This window comes from Eschrichtius robustus, chromosome 3, assembly GCF_028021215.1.
Source record: "Eschrichtius robustus isolate mEscRob2 chromosome 3, mEscRob2.pri, whole genome shotgun sequence".
NCBI classification, from domain to species: domain Eukaryota; kingdom Metazoa; phylum Chordata; class Mammalia; order Artiodactyla; family Eschrichtiidae; genus Eschrichtius; species Eschrichtius robustus.
This window is the reverse complement of record NC_090826.1, coordinates 53551386-53577810: the sequence shown is the minus strand read 5'-3', so window position 1 is coordinate 53577810 and position 26425 is coordinate 53551386. Positions and strand designations below refer to the sequence as shown.

At 47.9% G+C, this 26425-nt stretch overlaps 1 protein-coding gene across 3 annotated transcripts in view; it reads left to right on the top strand.

The window, feature by feature from the left end:
* Positions 1-3681: 3681 nt before the first annotated feature.
* KANK4 (KN motif and ankyrin repeat domains 4) overlaps positions 3682-26425 on the top strand; it is a 68056-nt gene continuing 45312 nt past the window's right edge. For all 3 annotated transcript variants that reach the window (XM_068540012.1, XM_068540011.1, XM_068540010.1), the window contains exon 1: positions 3682-3826. The gene's annotated coding sequence lies outside the window, so the exon portion shown is untranslated. The remainder of the gene's footprint in view (positions 3827-26425) is intronic.

Genomic DNA, 26425 nt, shown 5'->3' with positions numbered 1-26425 from the left:
AACCATACAGTAGAACATGAGCAGTGTCTGACACAGGCTTCAAAATGCCACGGTGGTCCCAAGGATGGAGAAATCCCATTGTTGCGGCAACAGGAAGGCCTTTATGGAGAAGGTACAGTTGCATGGCAGAATTATTTGGACATGAGAAGACAGAGTGTGCGTGTGTGTGTGTGTGCGCGCGTGCGTGTTGGGAGGCAGAGGAGAAAGAGTCCAGGTATAGGCAGTGGCCTGCGCTCAGTCATAGGCTAGATAAGTGTGGGACATGTTTGGAGAATGGTTAAGTGTCCAGTCTGGCTGGAGGATAATGGGGGATAAACCTGGAGGGATAGGTAGCGGATATGAAGGGCCCAGAAGGCATACATGGATACCTATATGTACAGCCATTCCTCATAATGTGTGGATTCTGTATTTGCGAATTCACTTACTTGCTAAAATTTATCTGTAACCCCACATCAATACTTGCAGCAAGTTTGTAGTCATTTGTGGATATGTGCAAAATTTTTACCAAAATTTTGAGTCAACTGGTGTGCACATTCCCAGCTGAGGTTGCAAGGTGACCCTCTGCTTTCGTATTTCAGCCTCATGCTGTAAACAAGCGTCCTTTTTGTGGTCTATTTGGTGGCACTTTTTTGCATTTTCACACTTTTTGCAGGTGATTTCACTGTTTAAGACAGCCCCAAAGCATACTGCTGAAGTGCTACCAGTGTTCCTAAGCACAAGAAGGCTGTTTTTTGGAGAAAATATGTGTGTTAGATAACCTTTGTTCAGGTGTGAGTTATGGCACGGTTGGCCATTAGTTCAATGTTAATGAATCAATGATACATATTAAAAATATAATGTGTGTATATATATATATTTTTTTTTTTTTTCTTTAAACAAAAACATAAAACAAAGCTATGTATTGATCAGTTGATGAAAATGTGCCAAAAGGCTTATAGGCACCTAATCCTGTATTTTCCCTGGGAGCAATGGTTCAATATTAGCAATTTCAGTGTTTGCTGCCGCTTTATAAAACTTCCTGGAATAATGAGCATTGACTGTACCTATGCACACATTTGCGCCCTGGGAGCCAGTTATTAAACACTACCAACACACCATTGATTGGTGTGTCCTTTCTTGAAGCAGGATCTGAGTGACCCACCTCCACACTGGCTGTAATTTCTAGGCCCCCAGTTAGAGAAGATTCAGTCTTTGGAGTCACCAAGACCTGTGTTTGAACCCACCTCCCCAATTTACTAGCTGTGTGCCCTCAGGCAAGTGACACTGTGCCTCCCCATCCCTGAAAGGAGAATAAGAGCCATTTCACAGATTTTATTGTCCCAATGAGATCATGTATGTAAAATCCTCAACCCAGTGCCTGGCACATACATGGCAGACGGTGAATAACTGTTAATCCTCCTACACTCTACCCCAAATTCCAAGAAAAGGTGGGGGTAAGGAGGCACTCCATTCTCTGTCTGCTGCTCAGTTCCTTGATTATGCAGCTCCAGGCTCCAGCAGTGTGGTGCAGTCATTCTAAATCGGATTTTCAGACTCACTCTGTCTGAAAGGCCCAGGCTGAGTCTTGCAGTGGAGATGCCCAAACCTAAGATTCTAGAAGACCTGCTGTCTGCAAAGGGTTCTCTCTTCTCAGGACCGCCCAAGGGTCCACTTTCCAGTCTAATTCTTGTTGCTTTCCTGTCATGACAGGAAAAATAGGCAATGCTCTAGCCCGTGTCTCTGAGTCCATGGATTCTGGTTTTGTGAGGGGCAAGGGGGTGGGTGTATTTGCTTAGTTTGTTTTTCATCCTGTTTCTCAATACACGAATCTGGGATTCAGAAGCCCCAGCTGCCCCAATTCAGACCTTGTTTCCTCTGACTCAGCTTTACCCTCAAGACAGAGCTTCACCTCTGAGTCATCAGGCTGAGCTTTCGAGGACAGCAGTCTGGCACTCCTACTCCATCCTCCCAGGAAAGGTGCTCTGCCTCCACACCCCAGTGCCAGCCCCATGCCTAACCTGGCTCACAATGCCTAGAAACCAAGAAACAAAATCTTAATGAGATCAGAGGATGCAGAGAGAAAAGGCTTCAGGATCAGGAATCAGAATGCCTAGCTTTCAGTTCCAGCTCTAGCAATTACCTTGTGCAACCTTGAGCTAGTTAGGGAAACCTCCTGAATAGGGGTGTCCTCTTCCATAAAATGGAAATAGTAATCCATGCTGGGTCCATCCTGTAGGGGCAATGGGAGGCCCAAATGAAATAGTGTGAAGTACCCAAAACTCAAGGGCACAAACCCCTGCTCCATGGGCTGGGTCTGTTCCATAAACTAATTTCGTTTGGCTTGAACAATATTGACCTATATATCAAGTGCTTAGCATTTTAAAAATGAGTTGTCAACAAATTGGGAAACTTCACTTAGAGATCTGGATTTACAGCTTCTCTTGAAAAATGGGTCGATCTGGTCATATTAACTTGTTGCTCTGAATGGTGAAAATTGGCGAGAGCTGGGTGGCAGCAGCCCCTTCACTTGGGCAGGAGCCTGGAGCTGCCCTCAAGTGCACCACAGTCCCCACCGCTCCCTATTATTCCCAATACCGAGGCCAAGACTGCGCCATTTATTGTGGCTCTAGGGCCATTGATTTGCTTCTAATGGTGCCCTAGAGGAAGTAAATCATTATAACAACCATGTTTCCATCAAAATGGGAAAAAGAAAGTCTCAGAAGTGTCCCTTGCCCCAAATTATCTCCCCTCTTCACAGTTTCAGTGTCAAAAATGAAACCCCTTTGGTTAGGTTTTACCTGGCACCAATGGACCCTCTGAAAGGTGCGCATAGTGGGTCAGAGCTGGGGTCTGGAGTCCCGCAGGTTCCATACATTCTACCCCTCCCATGCCTGTTTGTCCCCATCCGTAAAATGGGGCGGTACCAGCTCTTTTCTCCTAGGTTTATTGTGCACGGTATGGCACTCAGTGAGCAGGTCACTCAAGGTTAGTGATTGAAATGCAAATATTGTGAACTGATAAAAGGCGTTGTGGTAGATCAAAGTGTGAAGTGAAAGACTTAGTGGGGCTAAAGCAATGGTGGGAAGCAAAAAAGCAAAAGGAAAAGGAAATGACTTAGGAGAGAGAAAAGGTCGGTTACATCCGTCCCTACCCTGCATCCACCTCTGCAATGAAAAAATCCCCGGGGCGATGTACATCCCCTCACTGCACTCGGACTCCGTTACCCAGACTGGGTTCTAGTCCTGGCTTGGGCAAATCATTACCTTGTGTGATGATGTCTTCCCATCCGTAAGAGGATAGAAATGCCTCAACGGTTAGTTACTGTTGTAGTAAGGATGAACTAAGGTAAATGCATGTGAAGGCACTTTGGAAATCTGAAAATCGCTATACACAGGTTAGGAGTTTTCTTTTTTCAAAAAGTTTTTCTTCCAAACTCCATCCAAAAGCTTTTTGAGTTTATCAAGTCTAAGACCCTCCCCTCGGTTTCGCAATGCCGCCCCTTCCTACACTCCAAAGCCTGCGCCGCGTCAGGAGTCTTTTTTTCCCCTGGCGAAGGCGGGGACTCGGGTGGTGCTGGCAGCCGGCGACGCCGGGCGCAGCTTCGGCCGCCCGCGCCTGGCCAGTCCCGCAGCGGCCGCGGTGGGTGTGCCCCGCTGGGTGTGCGCCCCGGGCTCAGGCCGAGCCCGCCGGCGAGAGGGCGCCCGAGGCGGTGCGCGCCCCGGACGACGAGGGTGCGTCAGCCTGGTGGAGCGTGCCCGGGACGGGGACGGTGCACCCGGAGGCTGCGTGCGCCCCGAAGTCCGAGGCACAGCCGGCGCCCCCCGCCGGCCTCCCGCGTCTCTCCAAGGTAAGGCGCTCCGCCACCCCGGCCCTGCCCGCACCGGCCCGGCGCGACCCGGGTCTTGGCCCCGGCGCTCGGCCACTCTCCTCTGCCTCCGCCACCCGCCTCACGCCTCCCCGCGCCGCATCCCCGGCTCCCCTAAAGCAGAGGCTGCGGCAGCCTGGGCCGACTTGGCGCCCCCCGCCCCCCACCGGGGTCCGAGACCGCGCGGGGAGGGGGCTGCCCAAGGGCGGGCGCCACTCGCCTTCCGCCCCACCCGCTCCCCGCGCCCTAGTGCCGGGGACGGAGGAGTTTGGGGAGCGGGGAGGCCGCGTTGTCCTTGCGGCTCGGATGGTGCAGCCCCCGCCCAGAGCCTCCGAGCCCGGCGCTGCGGTCCGGGATGCAGCTTGCGGGACTGGGGCACCCTGCCGCCGGCTCCCAGGACTACCAAGAATCGAGCTCTCAGTCTCCCTTCTTCCGCAAAAGCCGTCCCCCGATTCCTACTCGGGTACCCCTCGGCCCCTGGCTGAACTTTCCAGCGCTCCTGTTGGACCACGACCTTGGGTGGAGGCAAGGGGGCCTCTAGGGGGGCCGGATGTGCTGGCCGCCGCCCCGCCGAGGGCGCTTTTGCTGAGCATGTACGCCACTCGGTGAGATTCCCTCCCTGTCATCTCTCCCTTAAGGTCAAACTTTTGACCCCAAGTACTTTGTCCCTGCAGAGTGGCCAGTTACTTAGCATGGGATTTGGAAAGTCGAACCCCATGGCCCCTACGCTAGGTCTGTATTTGCATTTGCCCTGAGCATCTGCAGGAACCAGTGGTTTTGGTTCCCAGGCGCCCTAGGGTTCGGGCTTGGCGGGCCGGGAGGAGGTATTTTGCAGGAGAAGGAGATGGAGGCGCCTCCTTCTTTCTGAGGATGACCCCGTGAAGCCTGGGCAAAGTCCTATTGACCAAGTAGGGTCAGGGGAGGATCAGATGCAGCCAGTAACGCGGTTGAGGCTTGGGGAGAAAGCATCTTGAACACGATTCCCAAGGACTTGCCTGGGTAAACCAAATGTGGGTTCCCTTAGAGCCTTTCAAGACAGGACACAGGAGAACACAGAGCTCCATTTGGAATAAAGGCAGAGTTCACTCTGATATTGCCTTTTCGAGTCCAACCCTCCTGCCCATGTCCAAACCTCCTCCTCACTGGACCATAATGTGAGTTGAGTTATGGGGAATGTTAAAGGGCAGTGAGAATGGGCAATGGCTCAGGGTCCACACCAGACTTTCATTCAATCAACAAATACTTGCTCTGTGCCAGGCACCAGGCAAGGGAGTGGGATACAGATATGAACAAAACTGGCACTGTCTAGACGGCCTCATGGAGCTTGCAGTCTAGTGGCCAAGACTGACTTGAATCAACTCACTCAAATAAATATAGAATTACAAACAGTGCTGAATTGCTTGAAAGGAAAGGATAAGGTGCTATGAGAATCTGTGACACATACAGTAGTCGCTTAGTTGGAAGGCTGATAAGAAGTAACTAGTTCAAGAGGGCGGAAAGAGTCTTCTTGGCAGAAGGGACAGCATGTGAGAGGGCCCTGAGGCAAGTAGCAGAGTCCTTTGGAGGGACTGAAAGACTGTTTACCAAGTGATGAACAGGGGCCCAAATGGGCATGTGCCTTACTTCTGCATCCCATCACCTGGGCCAATCAGTACCTTCTTTTCTCATCCATAATCACGGGCAGTTGGGGTCCCCCTGGCTGGAAGAGAAGAAGGAGAGACTAACATGCCGGTGTGGGACTTACCCGTCCCATGCATGCACTTACTACCAGCACCTTTGCAGACAGCCCATGCCCACTCAGGGCGCCAAGAGGCAGCAGTTCTTTCCTCCAGTTGTTCCCTGTTGCCCACTGTGTTCACGACTGACCAAGGCTTCTGCCAGAAATCAGAAAGATTCATGCTGGGCGTGGTGGTTCACCCTAGGTTTTTAAAACTAGAATGAACTCATTGCCTACAATGTAAAGTTTTTTAGGGTGGCTTGCATGGCATTTCCTAATCTGGGCCCTGCTTGCCTTTCCAGCCTCATTTCTGGCTTCTTCCCCCCGCTGACCCCAGTGAGCATCTCCTATGTTCTACTCACAGTTACACTTCAGGCAGTTCCTGGAACACTTGCTGCCTTTGCACATGCTGCCCTTTCTCTAAAATACACTTCCTCCTTGTTCACCCAGCGAATGCGCACTCAGCTTTCAACATCAACATTTAACCTAAGGTTCCCCCACGACCCCGAAGGCCTTTCCTGACCAGAGAGTCAAATGCTCCCTCTTCTTTGCTTCCGAAGCTCCCCTGACAGGCTTCTATCACAGCGAGTATAAAATGCACCTGAGCTTCGTAAAGGCAGGACCCTCCTATCATGTACCTAACACAGAGAAGGACATAGAAGGTGCTCAGTAAATGCTTACTAGACTAGAAGACCATCTAGTCTAGTATTTTTTAATTTTTTGATGGGGGGGGAGTGTTACGTATATCTTTGAGATTCTGATGAAAATTATGGATACTCTCTTCCAAATGCATATAACCTAAAATATTTTGCATACAATGTCACATGATTCACAGCCCTCCTCTTCCCCCATTGACCCCACTTTCCAGAACTTTGGACTTTAATTTTATAGGAAACAGAGGCCCAGTGAGGTGCAGTAACTGCCCAAGTAACCCCTGCAACACACACACACACCCTCACCCCACCCCAGCTCCTGACTCTCACGCCAGGGCTCCTTCCAGCTCTCTCTGCTTCTCTTAGTCAAACAGCCTCTTTTTGTCCCTGGCACTTTGTGAAGGCTGCTGCTCGTGGCTGGAAGATGGATATCTTGGTTTTGCTTCAGTTCAGTAGCAGCCTAAGGTGTGACAGGGAGACAAATTTTGTTATGGGCAGAGTTGACAATTAGGAAGACAGATGGGCCATCTCCCTGGCCTGTTCACTGCCCCTTGCCTTCAATGTTATTACATCTGTTTTAGCTGGAGGAGGGTCACGTGTGTTTCACAGTTGTCTTCTGGGCCCTGGATTGAGCCATGTGGGCTAGGTTTGGAAACGCTCTGGATGGGACCCTTGAGATCAGGGGCCTAGCTCTCGGTCTTGTCAAAGTTTTCCTCCCTGTAGAGCAGGCTATGGGAAGGCATGGAGAGAATGGGGTTCTTGCTCCCCGCTCCTGGAGCCCTTGCGTGCCTGCCTCCTGCTTTCTGCAACGAGACCTGTGCTTCAGGCATCTGGGCCCACGCAGTGCCCAGCTTATCTGCCGATCAGGATCTTCAATGATACAGTAATTCACTCATTCATCAAAACTGCATTGTGTCTCTTCTTTGTGCCAGGCACTGTGCTGATTCCAGTTTATAAGGAAGGGTCGTAGAGTGTGAGCCAGTGATAGACGGTTCTGCTCTGTGGAGGGTGGGGAAAGAGGTAACCTTTACTTCTAATTCAACCCATTCCTCGGATGGTGTGCTAGGGAGGACAGTTAGGGCAGCTAAGAATGTGCTCAGTTTTAAAACTCTGATCTCACGCAAGTTATGTCATCTTTGCGGGGGACTAAATTTTCTTAACTGTAAAATGGGTTTGATAACCATCTTTTCTCGCTTATCTCTGGGCAGCTGTGCGGATACAGTTATCACATTTCACATGGCAGATCCGTTCACTTCAGTATGTGAAGCAGGAGCAGTACAGTATAATAATAGGGTCCGTGTGTGTCAAACCCTGGCACATTTCATGCGTGCAGTAATCCTAGAGATAGGTACACTCATAATCTCAGATGTAGAGATGACAAAAATGAGGCTCAGAGAGGTTAAGTGATTTGCCTGGGGATATGGAACTAATACATGATAAAACTGGGATTGACAGAGCTCTCTGTCTCTGGGGGTCAGACAGCTGGCCACTTCGTGCTGTTCTGTAGTAGACTATGTGGGAAGAGGCCCAGGCTTGGAAGCCAGGGCATCATGGGATTGGAGCCTAGATCTACTGCTAACTAGCTGTGTGATTTACAGCTGGACCGCTAACCTCTCTGTGCTTCAGAATGCTAATCTTCCAGACCCAGAGTTTAGACTAAGAGGCTTCTAATAGACCTTTCTGTGAAGTTTCCAGTCTACACGGATAATATTTCAAAGTAGGATTAAAGGAAAGAAGAGGGGCCCTCCCAATAAAAATAGGCTTGTCGCAGTTTCCCTGATAAAATAAGTGCTGCCCTAAGATTTCAAGTAGATGGTTAATGTGATCTGCAGGCAGTTATAGATTGGTGGTGTCTGAAGAAGCTGGCTGAAGGTTCCTTCTCCAAGGGAAAGAAGTCTGTTTTCAAAAGGAACGCTTCACTGTCTTGTCGGGGCTCTGGGGCCTGGGCCTTGCCCCTCACTTAACTTTCCGGGGACACAGGCATTGTGGAAGAAGACACAAATCCTGATTCCCTCCCCCCTTCCGATTTTTTTCTCCAAAGTAAATAAAACTTATTGGCTGGAGATGTTTGTTGCTCTGACGTCAAGGGACAACGGGGAGAGAAATATGACATTGGGAAGAATTTGCTCCAGCTTTCGATGCTGGTTCTCCTCCGCAGCCTGGTTTCTGCCCAGAAGCCAGAGATGCCGGCTCTCAGTGAAATCAATTTTGATTTTCATAGCAGGGCACCAGACATCAGGGCTGAGTGTTTCCAAGTGCTGTGTTCATCGGCTGGTCCTTACCACCCCACTCCCATCCGCCTTGAAACATGTAGCCATCCTACAGTTGGGGAAAGGTTTAAAAGACAAGGAACATCAAGTTGGGTGGCGGCTGAGTAGAGCCTAGTATGATCATGGTCTACACTTCTTAGGTGCGATACCAAGTGTGTAGCAGGGGGCCATTTCATTAGTAATGGTTAAGTTTTTTAAGAGATCGTTTTCAGGTATCATCTGTATGATTTTTAAATAAATAAATAATAAAGGCCATCACCCCTCTCTTCCTCAAAAAAGGATTACTAGCCCTGTGGGCCGGAGCAAGTGATTCACGTTGACTGAAGAACTTCAGCTTCCTCACCTGTACATGCTGTTGGTAATACTGACTCAGGGTTCTTCTGAGGCAGAAAACAGAGACTCCCTTAAGCTGGTTCTAATGAAGAGAGTGAGGAGCTATAAAATGCAGTATTGATATCTAAGCAGAGGCCTGGAAGGAGGCCAGGCATCCTTGAGGTGGCAGGGAGAGGGTTCTGAGTTCGAGGCTATTCCACCGGTGCAAGTGGTCACTGGTCTTCACTTTGAGTACCATTGGCTCAACTCAGCACCTGTGCCCGCTCCCCCCGCCGCCCCTTCCCCGCCACCTCACTGTACTATCACACTCTCCTTTGTCTCTGAGTTCAAGTTCCAGAGAGGATCCTGTTGTCTGAGCTTGGTTCTCTAGAAGCTGAGGTTTTCTCTCCAGGCCAGTCTCTGGTCAGCTTTGGCCAATCAGATAGGAGGGGAGGCCAGAGGAGGGTCATATGTGCAGAACTTGACCTTCTTAGGCAGGAAGGGCTGAGGGTGGAGATTCCTTGAGAAAGAGATGAAAGTGAGCTGGAACTCAGGAATATGCTCAGTACAGATGCTTACTGAGTTATGAAGGATCTAACAGAGATTCTTAACTTGGGGGTTAACAGCCCCAGGGGGCCCATCGGTAGAATTCAGAGGAGTCTGTGAACTTGGGTGGGGAAAACAATAACATCTTTATTTAGCATTTTCTTCGATTATGAATGTAGGCAACAAACCACAGTGTATTTGCAGTATCTGTGACATTGTCACCAGTAGAAATCACAGATATTTTCATATCAAATTTCAGTTGCTGCGTATATCTGGAACATGACTTATGCCCATCACAGCTTTGAAATTACAGCAGTTATTATACCTGCTGCTAGAGCTTATTATTTAATGCATTAATAAGGAACATATACTACTATATTACACACTCATTTAAAAAAATTAATAATTATATTTCAATGTAATTGGTTTTCTTTGTAGTCAAGCTATGTATTTTATTTTATATATCTTAAAACGTTCTGAGAAAGGGTCCATAGGCTTAATCAGTCTGCTAAAGAGGTCCATGGCACAAAAAAGGTTAAGACCCCCCCCCCCCAGAAAGTCAGTGAGCTTTAGTTCCCAATTTCCCACCGTCCCTCGCCCTAATCTTTCATATACCCACCTATCTCTGTCCAATTAGTGCAAGACATTCTTGAGCAGTAGTAAATTTCATTTAATAGTTTGGCAAATTTGCAAAAGCACATACTTTGTAGTTTGGGTAGAAGGTTTTAATATATATCGAGAAGTAAATTTACAAATTGCAGGCACACATGGGCAACTGGTTCCGTAATTCCCATCAGCCTGCAAACCCAGCAGCTTCTGCTTTGATTGCCAATCCCATGCAAACCAGTCCATTGAAACAGCCACAGAATGGGCAGTTATGTTCTTGAGAGGTTAAGGAGTTTGTGTAGATTACGTGATGAATCACTTGATCAAATGCAAGCTAGAATCCTAGGAGGGAAGAGAACCACTGGGAAAAAATAGCTTTGAAGTGGGTTCTGAAATGGCGAGAATGCAAAGGAGGCTGAACGGAGGAGGGAGGGAGTCAGTGAGGATGTGGGGGAACTGGCCAGATGTTGATTTTTGAGGAGGATGCCTGGAGAGACGAGAGCCCCCCAGAGCAACATTAGAATAGTGGTTGGTTTTTTGCTATCTTTTATTGAATTCTTACCATGTGCCAGACACTCTGCCAAGCCCTTTAAATATAGCAGTGATATAATCTTTACCGAGTACCCAATAAGGGATAATTGCTATCATTCCCATTGTACTGGTGAGTAAAGTGAGGCTCCAAGAGGTTAAATACTTGTTCTAGGTCACAGAGGTATTAAGTGGTGCAGCCAGGGGCTCAGCCCAGATCTGCCTGATCCCAGAACCCTGTGCTCTTAAAAACCACGATAGGCAACCACAGGAGAGTCTGTCTAGAAAAACTGTGGCTGCCAATTTGTTTTGGTAAGAAAGTGCTTACTATCCATTCCTGTCTTCCCCATCCTTCTCTCCAGCCTTTTGCCTGTTCGCACACCTCCTCCCTTCCCCTCTCCACCCTGAATCCACTCACAGGCACACATGCTGCAGGAGTGAGGACAGGATAAAAATTAAGAGCGAAAACTGTGGGGTCAGGCAGGATGGGGTCCTAACTCCGGCTCTGTCACCTGGCTCTGACCATGCCCAACCTCATTACCTCCAGAGGTAATGACGCGCCCTTCCTAAATTTGCATGTCCTCTCTCTAGTGCTTTGTTTTGGGTAAGTGCCTCCACTCTCTGCTTACAGGGAGTCATCGTCCCCATCTTCTTCACACACGGGCTGCTCTAGGAGGGCTTCCCTGAACCCTCCGCAAACCTGGCCCGTGGGCAGCAAGCATCACTCCTCTTAGTGGAGGATTCATGAGCGTTACTTGGGAGGCTGTCCCCTCTTGGGTATAAGCTCCCGTCCTCATCCCTGTGCTTGGTGCAGCATCTGACATGGAGTGCTTTTCAGTAGAGCCTTGATAAAAGCCAATGAACAGTGTCTTTTCAGGACCCCATTGCCCATCCTTGGCACCCATTCTGGGTCCCATCACCTAGAGTTTGTCTCTAGGAAACCTCACTGCTTACCTAGACACCGGCGCCTACTCCAGTCTCACAGATGAGTATACTGAGGACAGGTGGCAGGTCCTGGTGGCCTGGGAGTACGTAACTGAGCTGGAATGGGAACCCAGGCCTCCTGCACCAGCACACTGCCTGGTCCTGACACTAATGCTGGAAGTGCCTCTTCCACACTGGTAAGCAGGCTGATATTTTTGCATGAGGGGACGTACGTGGAGCACCTGGAATCACATGCTTCTGCAGTTGCTCACTTGCTCCACTCTTGTGCCTGCCTCGGGGCTGGCCTTCTGACCCAATCTTCTCTCTCATTCTAACCCCATGCCCTGGGCTTTGCCGGCTGCTGAATGGAGCCTTGTGTTAGCCGGGCTCGTGGGTGGCCACCTTCGGGTGATGCCCGGTGATGCCAGAAGGCTCTTGCCCTAAGAACTCTGCCCACAGGCAGAGCTGAGGCCTGAAATTCCTGGCATTAGAGTCATTTCATTCCTTTGGATTACTTTGTCTTCTCCAGAGAGCTATTGTTAAAATGCAAATATGTTACCCCACAGGGTAACCTGTTACCCCAGTACTGTGGCCCCTTGGAAGAGAAGAATGTCTGGGCTTTGGTTAAGTCATACCACCTCCCTGGCCCTCAGTTTCTTATCTGTAAAATGGAGATAATAAGAGAGTGCATTATGGGGTTACCCCGAGGATGAAATGAGATAGTGCACATGAAGCACTGGACACATAATAAGTAGTCAATAAAATTAGCTTTTTTTTTTTTTTTTTTTCTTTTTAAAGCTGTAGAATTATTTGGTCAGTTCTCTAGCTGAAGTTCTGGGTCTTATTAGTTTGTTTTTTTAAGTATTTTGTTTTAATGTAGTCTCCTTTTGTTTTAAGATTTTTTTTTTTTCCTTTCTAATTATAAGATGGTTTTGACCTTCATTTTCTTACTTTTAAAATAGGGTAAAAGATCCTACCTTATTGGTTTATTGAGGATTTACTGAGCCTAAAGTGCTGACCGTGGATGCCGGGCCTGCCCAAGGCTCTCACAGAGAGCCTGCTATTCTCAGTTAACCTGGAGGTGGGGATCGAAAGCCCTTGGGGAGTTGGGGGGAGGTTCTGGGTGGGTCCCAGGGAGGAGATGGGGGATGAGGAGGGAGGAGAAAGGGGAAATGAGGGGAACCCTGCTTCCTCTGCCCCAGCTGCTTGGATGTAGAGTCTGGGTGGTAGGGCACCTGGGAATCCTGCCCCAGCCCTGGAAGAGGTTGGACCCTGTGACCTTTCCCCAGATCGTTTGCCTTCTAGGTGAGTTCTCTGAGGTTCTGAATTCCCTGTAGGAATGGTACCCTTGGCCCCCCTCCCTAGCTTGACTTTGGTCGAGTAGTGGTGAGGAGACCAGAGTTTTCCTTACCTCTCTGATCTCATAGTGGGTGTCACTGGGTGTTGTAAACTGCTCCTTTGAGAGTGGAGTAGGGCTTCTGAGACCATCAACCCAGGCTAGATTCTCTGCAGTGTCTCCTGAGAGCAGGATGATTCTCTTTGGCTTGCACCAGGGAGAGAGTCCAGGAGCAGAAGCTGCTTGGCCCAGCCTCCTGGCCTGTGAATGAGGAGGGGTGAATGGGTGGGGGGCACAGGAGTTTTCCAGCAACCCCCAGAGCAGGGCGCCTTACTTCCAGCGTTCTCGGAAAAAACGACGCTCCCCTCTCCCTTGTCCGCCACGGGCAATGAGAATTGTCAGCCCTTCTCTGAGCGCTGGCCTTCTCCAGTATGCTTTCCTGGCAGCCTCTGGGGAAGACTCAGCCCCACCATCATCCATCATAACTGAAGTTATCCTTCCAAAGCAGAGCCTGACTGATGCAGAAAATCACATTCCCTAGAGCTGGAGGCCAGGAACAAAGAGTGGAGGTGAATGCTGGTTCCTGGCACCCCGAAGCCAAGCAGCAACCTGCCACCTGCCTGCCCCACTCTGGGGGTGGGGAAGAAGGGGGTGCAATGGGAGCCTTCCCAATCATCTGCTTTGGGGCGGAGCACAAAAGGGCCAGCGTCAATTTCACCCCAGAAGTGGGGCTCGGAGCCATGCAGTTCATGATACCTCACGTTCGTTGATTGCCTGTGGACTGTTACTATCCTTTTTTCTCTCTTTCCCTCTTTCCTCCTTCCCTACCTTCCTTCCTGCCATCCAATAAATACTGACTGATCACTTGCTCTGGGCCAGGTATCAGGCTAGATAAGGAGCTTCCAGTTCAACAGAGACAAGAATCAGATAGCTAATGACAGGATAGTTTGATGAGTGCGCTGACAGATGTTCTTACAGAGTGCTGTGGGAACACAGAATTGGGGGGAGGGGGACCCATCCTGATTGGTGTGTAGAGAAGGAGAAGACACTGGTAGGTAAAGCATCTTGAGGGTTGAGTAGGAGTTACCAGATGGAGAAGGAAGGAGTAGGATCCTGGGTAGCGGAAGCAGAAGGAAGTCCAGAAGATGCACAGCTAGAGGATATACAGAAAGCTCAAGGTGATCACTTATTCACTGAGTTTTGGTTATCTCTCCTGTAAAATGAGAATAGGACCAAAGTCATAGCTGTCACACACACACACACAAAATCCTTCCTTCCTTTTTTCCAATTTATTTTATTTTTGACCGGAAAGATTTAACCATGTGGAAATAATGGCAATGAGAGGCAGAACGTGCAAAGTGCTGGAGTCAACGGAAATACGATGGCGGGTTATAGCTTTTTGAAGGATGGGCAATACTAATTGAGATTGATATTGAGGATTAGGAAGAGTTGGCACAATTTAAGAAGATCCTGGAAGGGTGGGAAAGACTCTGGTAGAGAAGACAGAAAAGGGCATCTTAAGGGGCTGGTCCAGTGAGCAAAGGCAAAGCGAGGTGGGGTTGCATTTGTCAGGGCCAGAGGAGTTGGGGGTGAGGCTGGAAAGGTGGGCTGAGACCACTTCGATGCCTAACTGGTGGGCACACGGGCAACATTTAGTGTGCATGTGGGTTTATTGGACCTGCGCAGTATTAAAAAAAAAAAAAAGAATTAAGTCGACATTAAAAGATCAGATTTTACATAAATCCACATTCCTGGCTTCTTTTGAAAAAAATCAAGTCTGGCAACACTAGCCTTGAATTAATCCCCACATCCCAACACCTGGCTGGAGGGTGAGTGGTGGACATTCAGGATGTCACTATAGCCCACAGTCACAGGTTGCATCTCCCACTGGCGAATTAGCTTGACTTCTCCACTGTTCAAATCACTCTCGAGTTAATACAGTATGTTCAGAAAGCTCCTAATAAAATGCTAATACATTACAAGGAAGCAGAAAGAAAATTCTAAGCCATTAACATTGTAGTTCCTTTATTAGATTAGGGGATGAATTTTACTACTCCTTGGGTAAATTTTAACTGGGGAGTAGCAGTTAGGGGGAGAAAATGGGATGCTTGATGCATGATGGTTTGAGATGGAAACTCTAAGAAGTGAAGGGTGGGAGTGGACACCTGGAAAGATGAAGATGGTGGGGCCCTGTGGTGACTCATTGTGCCCACTCCTCTCAGCCGTGGCGTCTGCCGTCTGCTGGGGAAGGACACCAAAACACCTGTCCTTTTTATTTATTTTATAAATAAAAATATTTATTGCATTGTAAGACATTTGCTACCTGTTTTACTGAATTTTAAGCTTGAAAAATTGGACTCTTGAAGGACAAGGTGAAATTTGTGTGGTTTTTTTTTAATTGATAAGGAAAATAATGCTAAGGAGAAAAGTTCTTCTATGTTTTGAATAATTTTTGGAGTGTGTGTGTATGTGGGAGTGGCTGGTCTTTATGGTTTGAAAGGCTCAATAAACCCGACTGGGAAATTTTAAATTAATTAATTATTTAAAAGATTATACCAGTTAGTAGCAAACATTCAGAATGATATAAGAATGTATGAAGGAGTAAACTCCACAAACTGTCAAGAATTGGTGGTTAGGGCATATGGGAGAGTTTGGAGTGTATTGTTCTAGACTTGGCACTATACCTAAATGAGATATAGCTATATCCTTTCATAGACCTAGGTATATGCTCACATATATATCTGGATAGAAATTTTTTAATAAAAATGAGGTTTTGCATACTGTTCTGCTATGTTTTTCTCCTAATCCTCTATCTTGAACATATTACAGATCAGTACATCACCTCCAGGCCTATGTAAGGAGAGTACAATGAAAAAGAGTGCTGGATAGAAAGGGCTAGTTTTGAGCCCTCCCTGTGCTCTTCCTAGCCTCGAGTACTCTCCTCTATAAAATGAGGATAATAATTTCTTCCTTCAAAGGTTAGAATTAGGGTTAAATAGAATGCAAATGTACTCAGCACAGCTTATTGGATATTGGGTGATCAGAGCCCATTATACCATCGAGAAAATGTCTTTCACTCCTTGGATTCGTCATTCTCCACCCTTCACCCCGTTGGGAGAGGAGTGGTGGGGCGTTGGGGGGTGAGGGTGAATCTGGGGCAAATTACAGCTTTTCTCAATGGAGTTTAAAACCCTCTTTTCAGTGCTGAGTAACATTAAAATCTCAAGCAGTTCATTAACAGATGCATTCGGTTTTGTTTAAGACATTTTCTCCGGACCCACGTTTATTTATTCAGCTGCAGGAAAATTCCTGAAGTCAGGTATGTGAGCAGGAAGGTATGTCTGATAGGAAGGCTGTGACCTGTGCCTGCCCTTCGTAGGGGCGCCCTCTTGCCAGTGGGGAAAGTCTGCCCCTCTTAGTACAAGGGGGGATTCATACCTCGTCTTCGCAAATGGCATCCCCTCCTGCTATGGACTTTCCCTTTTCCACTTCTCTCCTTCCCCACTTCTCTCCTTCCCCTTCTGGTGCTAGAGTACCATATTCTCTTTCATTTGTGTAACACGTCTTTAACAAAGACCGCTTACTCCGATATCTCATTGAACCCTCCAACAAGTCAGTAAATTTAGGTCCGTATAATATGACAGATGAAGCAGCTGAGGCCCAGAGGAGCTGTGATAGGAGTCAAACTCACACAGCAAAAATTGGACAGATCTGGATTTCTTGGCTCGCAAGCCATGCTAGTCGTGCTGTATCATGTTGCCTCCTTTTCTCATTGTTGGCAGGAAGCTCCTGAAAGGGAGGGCTACAGGAGGGGCCCTCCTTCTGGCCAGTGGGGAAGACTTTTTGGAATGCGTGCGGTTGTAGGGCTTAGGGTGCTGGGAGAGACTGGTGAGAGCAGACGAAGGGGATGGGTTTGGAGGTCACCCCAAGGTCAGTGGAGGGGGGAGCCGGGAGCTGGGAAGGTTGAGAATGGCCTGGTGCAGAGCCTGGACACCAAAAGGGAGGCTGGCCTTTGTGGTCACTGGCAGGTTTGTGGGCTTTTCCAACATTTGGTCTCATTTGGAATGTTCGGCCCTTGTTTTGCCTCAGTTAGTAGCATGCTGTAAAATCCTCTTCCATACCCCACAGAGGAACCCTTTCCTAATTCAGGTCACATCTCCCTGGCCCTCTATTTCCACATCCAACAAATCAAAACTTATCAGTTCTGTTTCCCATTCTCTCAGAGAATAGCTGAGAGAGCTATTCAGATAACCTTATTTGCTTTAATGAGCATGCTGGCAGGATGCATTTATCTAGCCCACGTTTAGTATCACAGTAGCCTTACAGGCCAGCTCTTCTCAATAGAAACATAACGCGAGTCACATTTAAAATGTTCTAGCAGCACATTAAATAAAATAAAAAGGAAACGGGTGACATTAATAATATATTTTTATTTAACCAATATATCCAAAATATCATTATTTTAACATGCAATCAATACCAAAAAAATTAATGAGATATTTTTACATTTGTTTTCTCATCCTAAGTCTTCAAAATCCATTGCACATTTTACACTCACAGCACATTGTAATTCAGACTAGCCGCATTTCAAGTGCTCAGTAGCCACATGTGTTGAATAGTTTGTGGCGATGGTTTTGGCCAGTGTAGTTATGAGGCTTCATTCACTGTTAAGCCGAGAAGGCTTATTTGGGGATGGGTAATGGGGTGCTTCTGAGCCCCTTTGTGATCAGGGTGTCTTTGGGTGGGACGGCGCATCAGCAGACCTCAGTTACAGCACATCGTGGCTGCTTGCCCTGTCCTCACCTTTGTGCTTGTTGTCATGGGCGACATGATGCTGAAAATATTCCCCTCGCCCACTGTGCCACCACCCACACTATTTGTGTTCTCCCTTGCCCTCTCCCGTCTTCCCTCTTAACACCTTTGACTTTTGTAAACCCCAATCCTAGATTTAACTTTGCTGTTCCCTTTCTCTGATCCTGCCTTGGGACTGCTGGATTCATTTTAAATCCATGCCCTTTGACCTCAGCTGCTACTTGTCACGCTCACGTTTGTCTCAGTTGTCTCTCATCCCCCTCGCTGACTGTTGCAAACCTCACCTGCTCCCTTGAGCTCTCAAATCCACCCACACGTCCTCGTTCTCAGCACAGGGGCAGTTCCTCCCTTACTGAGAAGGTGGAGGTCATGTGGCTCGAATGCTCTCATCTCCACCTCGCTGTTTCTCTTCATCTGTGCTCTCCTGTCCCTGGCCAGAGCCTTAAAAACCCTCCCTTCCCACCTCCAGAAACACTCTACTTCAAACTGGCCATGAAGCTCTGGCTTCAAATCCTTCAAATCTCAGGTCTACCTACTGCTAACCTGGGTAAGTTGTTTAACTGCTCTGTGCCTGGTTTCTTCACTGCAAAATATGACTAATATGACTCATAAAATCACCTAGTGCCTATGGTGGTGGCGAAGGTGAAATTCAGTTTTGTGACATGTTTTAACACAGAGCCTGGAGTAAATGTTGACTTATGTTCCCTTCTCTTTCTGGCGTCTCAGCCCATTCCTCTCCCCTGGCTTCTCCCCTCGGCCTGCAAACACTCTCCCTGTCCTCGTAGTTCACCTCATCCCTCCCTTGAGCGGCTGCCCATCTCTCTCCTGAATTCCACTGGAGTATCGAAGAGTAGCCCCACCTGTTGCCTCTGCCCTCTTGTCAACCCCAGGCATCTTCCCCCTGCTCTACTGACACTGTGCTCACTGGTTTTCTCCACTCACCCTCCTTCGGATTTCTGGGCTGCGAGCCACACTGGTTCTTCTCCCCCCCCCGCCCCCCCCCCCCGATCCCCACTGTGACTTTCCCCACACTCCTCTAATGCTCGCTCCAGCTCCCCACTGCCCCTCTCACCTCTGCAGCCATCACACTGATATGGATGACTCTAGAATCTACACTCTCATCTTCAGGCTTCTCCTCTGCCCCAGGCCCACCTTTTCTACTCTCTGCTGGGCCACCCTCACAGGATAAACCCCTCTCTGTGGGTGAACCCCTAGGCAGGCACACTCGTGCCCGAGGAGACAACAGTCCAGTCTCCTACTCCCAAATCTCTTCTCCCTCCTGACCTCCCTAACTCAGCTGTGGTTCCCACCACTCTCTAGATACCCAGGTCTGAAACCCTACAGTTTTTGACACTTCCTTCGCCTCCCAAATTATAACCTTTGGTTACTAAACACTTACGGTAAGTTTCCTACATACGAACCTTCAAGTTGTGAACTTTCAAAGGTGCAAACATGCCCCTGGATGACAGCTGTTGTACTGTACTACTGTACTTTTCAAGGTACTGTACTTTTCAAGGTACTGTACTGTAAAATTAAAAGTGTTTTCTTTATTTTTTGTTTGTTTGTTTTTTATGTATTATTTGTGTGAAAAGTATTATAAACCTATTACAGTACAGTACTATACAGCCAATTGTGTTAGTTGGGTACCTAGGCTAACTTTGTTGGACTTAACGAACAAATTGGACTTCCGCACGTGCTCTCGGGATGGAACTCGTTCGTATGTAGGGGACTTACTGTAAGTGTTTAGTAACCAAAGGTTATAATCAATGAATCCCATTGGTTGCCAAGTCCTGCCCTTTTCTTACTTTCTCTCTAGTTCATCACTTTTCAATTCCCACTACAGGCCCTATGGTAAGCATTTGCTATACTCCATCCCAATTCATCTGTTCAACCCTGTAAGGAAGAAGTTGTGTTTTTTTCTGTTTTATGTACGTGGACACTGGGGCTGGCAGAGTTTAGGAGATTTGCTAAACATATGCTAGTAAGCGGCAGAGCTGGGATTCGGACTCAAGCCTGCCTTTCTCCAAAGCCCACCCTCCTTTTATGTTCTCTTGCCTCTAGCAGTTCCTGTACCAGGCTATGCTCTTTTCAGAATTGAATACGTATTGTGTATGTACATGAACACATCCTTCTGTGCCTGTGTTGTTTGCGTGTTGGTGTTCTATTTACCCTGCTGTTACCCAGGCTCATCGCTGGTTTATTTCAGAGTCTCTGCCTTGACCCTCAGCGTTAGCGCTTGAAAGCCTTCACTGAGCCCAGGTCCCCACCATGAGATGCCAGAGCCTAGAAGTAGGAATGTCAACACAACACACATATGTTTCCCTTTCTCGGGTCTCAGGCTCCTCATCTGTAAAATGAGAGAGTTGCACAAGTTAATTGCAAGAGCCTGTCCTGCTCTTATGCTCCATGAATCTGTTTCATGGTTCTGCTTACCTGGGGCCTACTGAATCCTTTAGCACATGATAGATGCTGTGGGCAAAGCAGAGAGAGCACAAGAGGCATTGCCCCAGCTGTCAAGGAGCTGACAAAATTATTCCGGAAAACAAGCCAACATTCAGGAAACTGCCAGCAGTATAAGACATTATGTAATTATGCCTGCAATCTCAGATTATATACATTTGTGATGGTTCAATAAAGGAGAAGAAAAACTGCTGTTCTTTTCAAAGAAAAAAAAATACATAAAAGGAGCCGTTAGTGAAAAGCATTGTCTGGCCAGACTTCTCGTCAGATTTGCTACTCTCTCTTCCCTCTCGAAATCAGTCCGTAAATATTTACTGTCTACTAATGGGCCAGGCCCTAGGGACACACACACTCCCTCATTGCAGCCAGAGCTGTATCCAAAACCCAGCCTTCGTCTGGTTCCTCTCCTGCTGAAGAACCTTTGTGGGTTTCCTACTCTCTATAGAATAAAACGAGCTGACTTCCGGCTCCTGCCTTCTCCCTCCTGGGTCCCTCACCCTGCATGCTAGGCCTGGTGCACTGGTCATTCCTCAAGCCCACTGTACCTGTTTTCGTCTCTTGGCTAGAGGGCTGCTTTACCCAGCCTGCCTAGTGAACTTCTCTTCATTCTTCAAAGCCCAACTCAGATACCACACTGTGATGCTTTCACGGTCTTCTGTCATGCCTTTGCCCACCCCTATAACACCATGTGTCCTTGTTTAGGTCTCCACCTCCTGTTTTGAACCATGAGTTCCTTAAAGGGTCTTTATCCCCTGTCTTCATCATCCACGAATCCACAGAACCTAGCCCTGAGCCTGGACGATAGTTTCTGATGAATGGCTGATTGAATACCATCCATAGGGGCTGATCTTTGAACAGGAAGCTCCCTTGCTTTCTCTCAAGCTGCTGGGCTGTTTAACTCCATGCCTCGTGGCCTGCGAAGGAGACGGGATGGTTGAGAAAGCATCACTGTTTCCCCTTTGCACACAGTAGTGGGGACACACCGCCACAAGAGCCTCACTGTAGCCCTGGAGGGGGACTTTCAAAAGCAGTGGCCGCTGACACCATACCTGGCAGAGGGCTGCGGTGAAGGAGGCCTTTGTGTTGGGCTTGGCAGGCAGGGGGCTCTGTGCTCCAGAGCACAAGTGTGTAAGTATGTCGGGCAGGCTCCGGGCTGCACACACCCGCCGAGGGCCTGGGCCCCTAACGGCTCCTGCCCTGGGAAGAAAAGGAGGCATTGTGTGCGCTGGCTGCGCTCCAAGGGAAATATTCCTGTTGTTCTTCTGTTTTGAACTGCTCCCTTTTTAAAGGGGAAAAGTCCAGAAGTGCAAATCTCTCTCCCACTCCAACACATCCTGTCCACCAATTCCAATTCAGTTGCTGCCTTCAAAATATTAATCAATCTGCGAATCCATCAATTCGTTCATGTGACTGCTATGTCTTCAAGGAGCACTGCTAGGGGTCAGCACTGTACTGGGCACGAGGGAGACAGCTCTTGTCCCTTTGAGGCTCAGTTTGGGATTGCCGGGTGTCCAAATCCTTGTGGAGCCTGGCCCTGCTCCTTCTCTGGGGCCCGATGTCCCTCTGCAGCTCAGGACTCCGCCTTGAGGCCTCCGTCTGCCCCTGCCTGTCCTCCACCTCCACGACCTGGCCCTGCATTGTATCACCTCCCAGAGGCACGCGTTATCAGGCCACCCACCTACCCCCACCCAGGCCTTGCAGGCAGGTGTGGTCAGAACCATGGCGCAGTCTGGGCGGTTAGAGACTTAAGCAGGAAGACCTGATTCAACCCTAGCTCTGCCTTTCACTATCTTTGTGACTTGCACCAAGTTACTCAAGCTCTCTGGGCTTCGGCCTCCTAATCTGCACACCAGAACAAACGATACCTGGCCTCACACACAGAGCCATTGGGAGGAGGAAATGGTACTGTACTGCCTGGCACCAGGCCTGTCCTGCCACACGGCAGCTCCCAATTAACGATAACCAAACAATGAACAACTCTTGAGCGCTTACTAGTCTCATCCTTCCCTCAGAAACAACAGCAGCCGCGGCTTCTGTTTGAGTGTTCTCTACATGCCAAGTTTTGTGTTAAGTCCAGGCATAGCGCCATCAGAACAGCCTATAAAGTGCTTGGTTCTTTCTTATACCCTCTCATAGCTGAGGAAACTGGCTCCGAGGTAGAGCGATGTGGCCAAGGTCGCACAGCTTGCAAGCACCGGAGCGAGGAATTGTGCCTAGGTCTGTTGGACCCCTTCCCTTCCCTTCCCAACCAGACAGATGCCCATCACAGGCCTGGCTTCTTGGTGCTGCGTCCTGAAGCATCCGCATCTCCTGATAGCTTGTTGGAAATGCAGATTCTCAGGGCCCCCCCCCCACTGAATCAGCATCTGCATTTTATCAAGATCTTTGGTCGCTGTGTGTGCATAATACAATTTGAGAAGCAGTGAACTGAGTTTCTAAAGTGTTTTTTAAAGTAAGTTAGAAAAGGACTTCTCAAACTATAGAGTGCATAAAAATCACCGGGAGGGCTTGTTAAAATGCTGATTCCTGCCCCGGAGATTCTGATTTTTGTATCCATTGCTCCTTCCATTCTTATCTATTGCCTTCACTTCGTGGGTTCCTCGGTGTAGGTGTAGTGGATGTGAGTAGGATCCAGGCAAACTTCTGGCTCAAGTCTTGGCACAAGGCTGCTCATGGTTTATGCACGCAGAGCCATTAGGGGAAATCTGGGCTGGGCTTGGGGCTGCACTGAGTCACTGGCAGCAGCACCCCTCTGCTTTGGGGGAAACTGCCCCACTGGCAGGGAGGTACATCTCTCTCCTGAGTTACACGAGGAAGGAGCCATGCACCCCTGCAGCAGCCACACCACCCTCCCTGCCCCTTGGAACAACAAAGAAAGGAAATTAACTTGTAACCTAAAAGCCTGAAAAATACATCTTTCTAATGGAAAATTTGACAGAGCGATAGATCTGCAAAGAGTATTTTCTCTGAAATTGACATCTGTGTGACTTGACTGCTGCTATCTGGTTAAATAGCAATTAAACAGCTCAAGCCGCCTTGGAACTTTCAAAGATTATTTGAAAAGTAATTGTGTTGTATTGATTAAATAATTTTAAGTTAATCAGAAAGCCACTGCATTTCTTAGTCTATTCCTTTGCAAATAAATTTATCGTATTTATAGTCCTATTGCATGCCTCCCAAATGTTGTTTATATGTTGATAATCATCTGATATTTAATGGGCATGGCTGGTGATGGAATTTAACAGTAAATTAGTTCCTTTGCTAAATCCTATCTGGTTCCTTCTCTTTCTGTTCTGACTCCACTGGCAACTTACTTCATAGACAAGTGCAGAACTAGAACCTGAGAGACAGAGAACACCGTAGTTAAGAGGTTGGTCTCTGGAGTGAGACATACCTCAATTTGAATTCCAGTCCTGCAACTGACTAGCCTGTGCCCTGAGCCTATCATCTGGGCTCAGTACCTACCCAATAATAGTACCTACCCAATATGATCATGGTGAAATTAAACGTTATCATTGTACAATATTGGAGAGTGTCTGGCTAACAATGATATCATTATTATAACAATATGAGTAGTCACTGTTATGATGATGCTGCCTCAGTTTTCTAATCTGTGAAATGGGTGGGATGGGGAATAAAAACATAAACACATGAGTATTCAAAACTTCTTTGCCCATAGAGCCTTCGAGTAATTCCCTTCTAGGAAAATTTCTGGCATGGCTTGCTTGGCTGTTACCCTTCCACTATTATGCCGACTGGGGTCATCCAGTGATGAGAAAGCTCTGGACAAATGGAGCCAATATTGGGATTGTGACGAGGATAGAGAGAGATGGCAGAGGACGGGTGCGTAGAGGTGAGGGAGTGAAGATCCAGGCGGAAGGGATTGCATAAGGGATGTTGGGGATCAGAGCACGCTGCTTCTGGAGCAGTTACTTTGCTGGAAATAGATACTGAGAATAGCAGAGATAGGAAAGGAAAAATTTAAGACTTTTGCTTTGTGCTAAGAATGCACTTCCCCTTTTGTGTTTTCTCTAGAGAATGCAGTGAAGCTTTGGATTGCCTCCAGTTCATTTTTTTCTACTTAAATGCTGTTTCTTTGAACACAGCCCTGAGCTGTGGCCGGGCCATAAGGTGGCCATCTTTACCTCATTTACAGGGGAATCGTGATAGGACCATCCCAGGGCTGAGTGAGGATGGGTAAAGGAGTCAGTACAGAATACATGCTTAATTGCCATTGGCAACTATTTCCATTGCTGTGCATCATACTTTGTCTGTTGCCAGAAGCTGCAAGCAAAGGTCACCAATAGGAGTATGAGCAGTTCTCTGGCTCTCTTTACCAACATCAGGCCATTATCCCACATTTAAACTAGGGACACCAGCCACATTGTTTTCAAAGAAGCCATCAGTTTGGTGCCCTCCAATGCCTACTGCAGACCAGGGCCATCAGCATGAAATTTATAAAGGAAAGCAGGAGTCTAGAAAGCAGAATCTGACCTTGGCCCTGCTGTATGGTATGGGCAACTCATTGAGCTGCAGTTTCCCCATTAGTAAGTGAAGATAAGGTCCAAAGTCCTGTGTTATGTTTCTCTGCTCCCAACTGTAGATAATCAGCAGGACTGATTGAACATTCGCCACCTGCAAGGCCATGGGCTGGTGCCCTAAAGGATACCCAAAAGCATGAAAGAGGGGCCTCAACTTGAAAAACAAAAAAAAGCCCTAAAATCTGGCTGGAAGAAAAGATGTGAGCAGGGAAAAGAATCTGAAAAAGAATACACACACACACACATAACTGAATCACTTTGCTGTACACCTGAAACTGACACAACATTGTTAATCAACTATACTTAAATAAAAAATTAAAATAAAATATAAAAAGAGAAAGAAAAGATGTGAGCATCTTTATTTTTTTACTTGGAGTTACCTAATGAAAGTCTGCCTGTCCTCTGCTACCAATTCGCAACCACTATGGGGTGATACAAACATGGGATGTCAATTTTGGAAACACCTTTTCTTAGTGACTTTACTCACATTAAAACAAAACAAAACAAAACAAAACCCAAACCAGAATAGTGTATGACCTTCCTTTGTATTGCCATGTGGTACACTGACAACGAACCCGATCTCTAAGGAAAGTTGAGGTTGATAGAAGTTTCTAGAGACCTTCTTCTCTCACTGCCTCTCTCTGGTTCATCTCTAAAGATGCCCAACCTTCCCTCAGTCGCATGCTGCTGAGGCTGAGTGCTCGCCATGCTTGTCTGACCCACATCACATATGCCCGCTCCTCTCTGGACTGTGCTTGCTAGAGAGCCAGGCGGGGCCTTGTGAAATAATAATAAAAAGCTTTCCAACTTGCCTGAAAAATCTGGAAACATCACTGGCTTCACCCAGGTGTCTGGAGATGACTTATCAGGTTCGGTTTGGTTTAACTGAATTCCCTGCGCCAAGCAAAATCTTCCTCCCAACCCAGAAGGCAGATGCCACAGCCCACGCAAGCCCTAAAGTGTCTGCACCTGCAGCCATGTTCCAAAGCCAGCCTGATGCCTGTGAAGGCTTCCGCTGGCCTCTGACCAGGACCATGATGCTGGGACCGGGGGCGGCCCAAAGAGGGTGGGTGCAGGGGTGCCCCACTGCAGAGGGTGTGTGTGTGCTTACCCTTAAGATGCTTTCACTGAGCTTACCCAGGAGGGAGGAGGGGAGGCTGAATTCCTTGGTTTACTCCAAGTTGTGGTTTCCAAGCTCTTTGGACTGTGGCCCAGTTCAGCCAAGCAAAAGACCTTGTGGCCCACCGAGCCCACTGATTCCCACTTTCCAGTGAGAAAGAATTTGGTAATAACAAAGGCTAAAGGGGAAGAGAAAAATAATCGAAATGGTCATGCAGCAAATCCTCAGGACACAACAATCAACAGAAACTCCAAAGAGTAATTCTCCAAGTAATGTAAATTAATGGAATAGAGAAATTTAAAACCAAGCCAACGCTGATGCTGCATTGTAGCAGTCAAGGGTCACAGTTGCAAACAATAGAACCGATTCTAGCAAGCTTACATAAAAGAGGAATTTATTAGAGGATGTCAGGTCACTCCACCACCCTCCTCAGAATCACTTGTCTGCAGTCCTTCCTTTTCCAGGGCACTTTCTTCCAATCTGAGGTCTGGCCTGGGTGCCTCTGCCTGCTGAGTGCAGGTCCCACGACTGGGTCCTAGCTGTAAAGGAGTCTGGCACTGTAAATTCTGTTTTCAACCTTGAGGAGGTGGAACTCCTAGGGAAGGAAATAACCCAGACATAGGAAGGGTGTTCACATGGTGCTGGGTAGCCCAAAATAGCATGACAAATGTCTCTTGCAGTAATAACAAAGCACCCTTCCTGAGAATTGTGGGAATTCCAGCTCTTCACCTGCATGCATACACCCTAGTTCTGCAG